Source organism: Papaver somniferum, chromosome 1 (assembly GCF_003573695.1).
Source record: "Papaver somniferum cultivar HN1 chromosome 1, ASM357369v1, whole genome shotgun sequence".
Taxonomy (NCBI): domain Eukaryota; kingdom Viridiplantae; phylum Streptophyta; class Magnoliopsida; order Ranunculales; family Papaveraceae; genus Papaver; species Papaver somniferum.
This window is the reverse complement of record NC_039358.1, coordinates 205,148,019-205,154,018: the sequence shown is the minus strand read 5'-3', so window position 1 is coordinate 205,154,018 and position 6,000 is coordinate 205,148,019.

Genomic DNA, 6,000 nt, shown 5'->3' with positions numbered 1-6,000 from the left:
TTGAGGTGAATAATGATTTATCCACCATTTTCCTCTTGAGAGGAATCCACAGACCTCTGTCTATCAAAACGACTCGACCATACCTTTTTCTCTAATGGTCTTGGTTTATCCTTGGAAACTAACTTCTTAGACGAAGATAAAATCCTACATACCTCAGCGGTCTTCTGAGAAAGTTTAAGCTTATTTGCTAGTTGATTTGCTCTTCGTTGAAGTTTGTTGACGTGCCTCAATTGGTGTTTGTACTTGTAACACCTTGAAAGTTCGTGACCCTTTAGAGAACAATACGAGAACGTCAAATTGGGATAAAAGTTAGGCTTCTGAGATGTGCACGCAGCTAGACACATGGTGGAACCTGAAACATTACAAACAGAGTTTCCAAGAAATGGGCCAATTTTTTCTTCCAGATTAGTTGGATTCTCTTATGAAAGAATATTGAGATTGATGTATGCATTGGTACAGTTATCAAAATCAATATTTTCACCAAGAAGTGCAACACTTGATTTCTCGTCTTCATTGGAATCATAGTTGTCAGACATTTCATCAAGAGTTGCAGCAAGACCTCTGTTCCCGGTGTATTTTCTACGATTTGGGCACTCGTTTGCAAAATGACCAAATCCCTTACACTTGAAGCACTGAGGCATATCCTCATCATCAATTTCATATGATTCCCTGTTTTTAGGAGGAATACGATTATGAGGTTTAACTGATGCTTTAGGCTTATCTCTAGAGAATCGTTTACTTCTCTTCAACAGAAGATCCCTAAACTGTCTTGTGATCATCGAGAATGACTTGTCAAGATCTTTATCTGATGAATCTGTCTCAGAGTGTTCATCGTCAGAGATATACACTTTTTTACTCTTATCAAGTAATTTAGTGTCCTTTTGTGCTTTGAACGCAACATCCTTAGTTTTGGATGAATGTTCGTGATCAAAGATCTTAAGCTTTCCAACCAGTGTATTTCTGGAGAGATTATCAAGGTTATTTCCCTCAACGATGGCATGCTTCTTATATTCGTATCTAGATGGCAGTGATCTGAGAATTTTCATCACAATGTCATTTTCAGGAATAGTCTTACCCAATGCAAAAGATGCATTAACAATTTCAGACACTTTGTGATTAAACTTATCAAATGTTTCTTCATCTGCCATACGAAGGTTTTCCCAATCGGAATTAAGGTTTTGAAGCCTAGCTTCCTTTTCACTGGAGTTACCTTCGAATACGGTTTCTAAGATATCCCACGCATCTTTAGACCTCGTGTAATTTGACACATGGTGCTGAAGATTTGGGGTAATGGCATGTATAATGGAACTCAAATCGTCGTAATTTTTCTTTGCAGCATTTATCTCGGCAGGGGTGTCCTCACCAATAGGCTTGGGAACGTTTACTTCTCCAACTGCCACGACGGGAGCATTATAGCCATTAACAACATATACCCATGATTGAAAATCACGTGCTTGAAGAAAAGCTCGCATAGCAATTTTCCATCATAAGTAATTAGAGCCATCGAAGACTGGTGGTACGTTAATTGAGATAGCACCTCTGTCCATAGACTCAGATCCCTACAAACACAGACTTGTGAGGTCTTGAACGTGTTTGCCTGATCTCATACCAATTGAAAAAGTGGGGGTACAACAACCAAACCCAATATTTCGCTTAGCAATCTGTATGGACAAACTCCAATATACTTTCTAGAGAATCAACTAGACAGTCAGACTCAATCTAGACAAAAAGTATATCAAAGAGTTTATATCTCAATCTCTCGATTTGATATATACTCAAGCAAAATAGAACTCTGTGAGTCTTTATCAAATACTAGAGAGATTATAACTTGGATGGTACCAAAGACCAATATCCAAGTGTCAATCAATTTAAATCAACAACCAAAAGGTCGGATATTCTGATTGAATGAACAACGCACAATCTGTGATATTTCAATTATATAACAAAATATAACGCGGAAAAGAAATAACACAGACACCATAATTTTGTTAACGAGGAAACCGCAAATGCAGAAAAACCCCGGGACCTAGTCCAGATTGAACACACACTGTATTAAGACGCTACAGATACTAGCCTACTCCAAATTAACCTCGGTCTGGATTGTAGTTGAACCCCAATGAATCTCACACTGATCCAAGGTACAGTTATGCTCCTACGTCTCTGATCCCAGCAGGATACTACGTACTTGATTCCCTTAGATGATCTCACCCACAACTAAGAGTTGCTACGACTCAAAGTCGAAGACTTTAATAAACAAATCTGTATCACACAGAAAAGTCGACGGTAATAGATAAATCCGTCTCCCACGAATATACCTACGAGTTTTGTTTCGTCTTTTGATAAATCAAGGTGAACATGAACCAATTAATAAACCGGACTTATATTCCCGAAGAACAGCCTAGTATTATCTATCACCTCACAATAATCCTAATCGACGCAGCGAAAAAAGATATTGTGAAATCACAAACGATGAGACGAAGTGTTTGTGATTTCTTTTATATCTTTCCTATCGGAGATATCAATCTCAAGCCAATTATTACAATTGTACTCGTACGATAGAAACAACAAGATCAGATCACACAACTACGAGAAAGTAGTATCAGTCTGGCTTCACAATCCCATTGAAGTCTTTAAGTCGTTAACCTGGTTTAGAAGAAGAAACCAAAGGTTAAAGGAGAATCGACTCTAGCTTAGCAAAACTAGAATCACATAGACGGTGTGGGGATTAGGTTTCCCAGTTGCTAGAGCTCTCCCTTATATAGTCTTTCAAATCAGGGTTTGCAATCAATGTTATCTTGGTAACAAAGCATTCAGTATTCACCGTTAGATGAAAACCTGATTTAGATTCAAGCTAATATCTTTCAACCGTTAGATCGAAAACTATCTTGTTACACACAAATGAAATGCACGTTTCTAGGCTTGTGTAACCTTACCCAAACTTGTACATTTGTTGGTTCAACAATAGTCAACCAAATGGTTAGCCATATCATAACTTTCATATCAACCATATTCTTCTTCACCATAACTAGTTCAAGTGACTCAAATGAACTAGTTAGAGAGTTTTTCAATTGCAAGGAAATCTTATGTAACTACACAAGACACAATCGAAGCAAAAACGATTTGATTCACTCGAATTGGTTCATGAACTATATAGCCACGGTTTGCATTTGCATTCCTTAGTTTATATTAGAATAAGTTCACAAACATCATGTTTAGATATAACCTACTCAAGTTCTCAGACTGGGTTCGCAGACTTAAGTTCCCGGACGAAGTTCACAAACTCCAGCAGAAATTCTCGGCACGAGAACTTCCGCCAGTTCGCGGACTTGGCTCACGCCACCATGCCGGTTCTCTTGATCAACAAAGTTCACAAACTTCGGTTCAAGGAATAAGGACTTTTACATATATGTGTTTCCACAAAAATGCTTATATCCTCCAATGGTTATATAATCTAAACTCTCATTTCAATCAGTGGAACATTCTTAGAGGACGTTGATATTCTATAGTTATTATTCACAAACTATTTTTCGTCAAAGTAAGCAATTTCCAAAGTGATTGAAACTTGTCATGACTTTCGTCACTAGGTAAAGATGAACTTGGTTAAAGCGAAATCTTACCAACAAATATTTCGAGAAATAGATAAGCGAGATAAACTCGGCTTGAAATAGCAAATGTGCATATTCTAAGTCTATATAGAAAAATGACTTTTGTCTCAAGATATGAGATAAATAGACTTTTGAGTGATAGATAAGTTCAAGTCTCCACATACCTTTTAGTCGATGAAGATCCACTGGTTCCTTGAGTAGTCTTTCGTCTTGTATGATGATTTCCATGGATTTCTTGAGCTCAACTACCCTTTCTATCCTAGTCCGAGACCTTAGCTAATAGTATACTATAAATCAAGACTTATAGTTTTGATCACCAACATTGACAAACATGCTTGAGATAGCAATGCATGCGAGTTCGACCGATCAATGCTCTAACAAAATCATTATCTTTCTTTTTGAAGAAGGAAAATTTCTGATCTTTTCTCAGACGGTTTTTTTTAAGACGTCTGTTATGCTTCTGAGCATTTGAGGAACTCATTGAACTGACTTGTGGTATAATACACAGGGTGAGTACTGAAACCACTTGGTTTAGACATACGAATGTCAGTTACACCTTTGAGAATTAAGTCTAAGGTGTGTTGAAATCGGACAAAGAGATTGTTATTCAACTTAGAGTTTCTCTTTTGCATAACAAGCCCTTTTGAATCACAAAAGAGACATACTTTCTTATCAAAAGAATGATTGGAAAGTTTCGTCTTAACATCATCGTTTGAGGATTTCTTCCTCTCATGTGATGTGCAACATCCTTGATTAATGGAGTTTGTAGGCACATCCTTTTTAATAGGAAGGGATTCCAGTTTTACTTCTGAAACTGGAACTCTTTTAGTTTCAATAGAAGTACATGGTATAGAGGATTTTTGAAACAATCCTTGAATCGAGAGTTTATTCAAGCGATGTTCAATTTCCAAAACATCATTTTCAAGGCGTGCCTCAAGTAGGATACGTGAAGACTGTACTTCAGTGTTTTTGGAATTGCAGTCTCTTACTACATCAAGAAGGACATTGACATGGTTTTTTAACCGATTAAATCTATCAGCTTGAATTCTAACAAGATTTAGAATCAGTTCACTCTCTTCAACTGTTTTCCTTTCATTAATAGATATAGACTCTTTTGAAGGGTAATCGGTATAACACATGTCAGTGTCAGTCTGTCTCGTCAGAACACTAGGTTCGTCTATATTTGAGATTGACGAATCTTTCTCTTTAATAGATACAGTCGAGACATGACTTTTATTTCTGGTGATGCGTTCATCAGAGATAGTAATCTTTTCCATAGAGTCAGATCGCTATAAACACAGACTTGTAAGGTCTTTAAATTTGTTTGCCTGCTCTGATACCAATTGAAAAAGCGGGGGGGTACAACAACCACACCCAATATTTCGATTAGCAATCTGTATGGATTCACTCCAATATACTTTTAAGATAATCAACTAGACAGTCAGACTCAATCTTACTATAAGTATATCAAGAGTTATATTTCACTTTCCCGATTCAATACTTACTCAAGCAAATAGAAATCTACGAGTCTAATTGAATACAAGAGACATCACTTGAACGGTACCAAAGACCAATGTTCAAGGATCAATCAATTTCAATCAACAATCAAAGGTTGTATTTCCCAATTGATCGATTCAAACAAACAACCTGTGATATTTCAATTGTATAACAAAATATAATGCGGAAAAGAAATAACACAGACACCAGAAGTTTTGTTAACAAGGAAACCGCAAATGCAGAAAAACCCCGGGACCTAGTCCAGATTAAACACACACTGTATTAAGCCGCTACAGACACTAGCCTACTACAAATTAACTTTAGACTAGACTGTATTTGAACCCTAATCAGTCTCACACTGATTCAAGGTACAGTTGCGCTCCTTACGTCTCTGATCCCAGCAAGATACTACGCACTTGATTCGCTTACCTGATCTCACCCACAACTAAGAGTTGCTACGACCAAAAGTCGAAGACTTTAATAAACAAATTTGTATCACACAGAAAATTCTATGGTAATAGATAAATATGTCTCCCACAGAAATACCTACGAGATTTTGTTCCGTGTTTTGATAAATCAAGGTGAACAGGAACTAATTGATAACCCAGACTTATATTCCCGAAGAACAGCCTAGTATTATCAATCACCTCACAATAATCTTAATCGACTAGTGAAAGAAGATATTGAGGAATCAAAAACGATGAGACGAAGAGTTTGTGACTTCCTTTATATCTTGCCTATCGGAGAAATCAATCACAAGCCAATCTTTACGATTGTACTTAGTACGATAGAAACAGCAAGATCAGATCACACAACTACGAGAAAGTAGTATCGGTCTGGCTTCACAATTAATCCCAATGAAGTCTTCAAGTCGTTAACCTACAGGGTCTCGATAGAA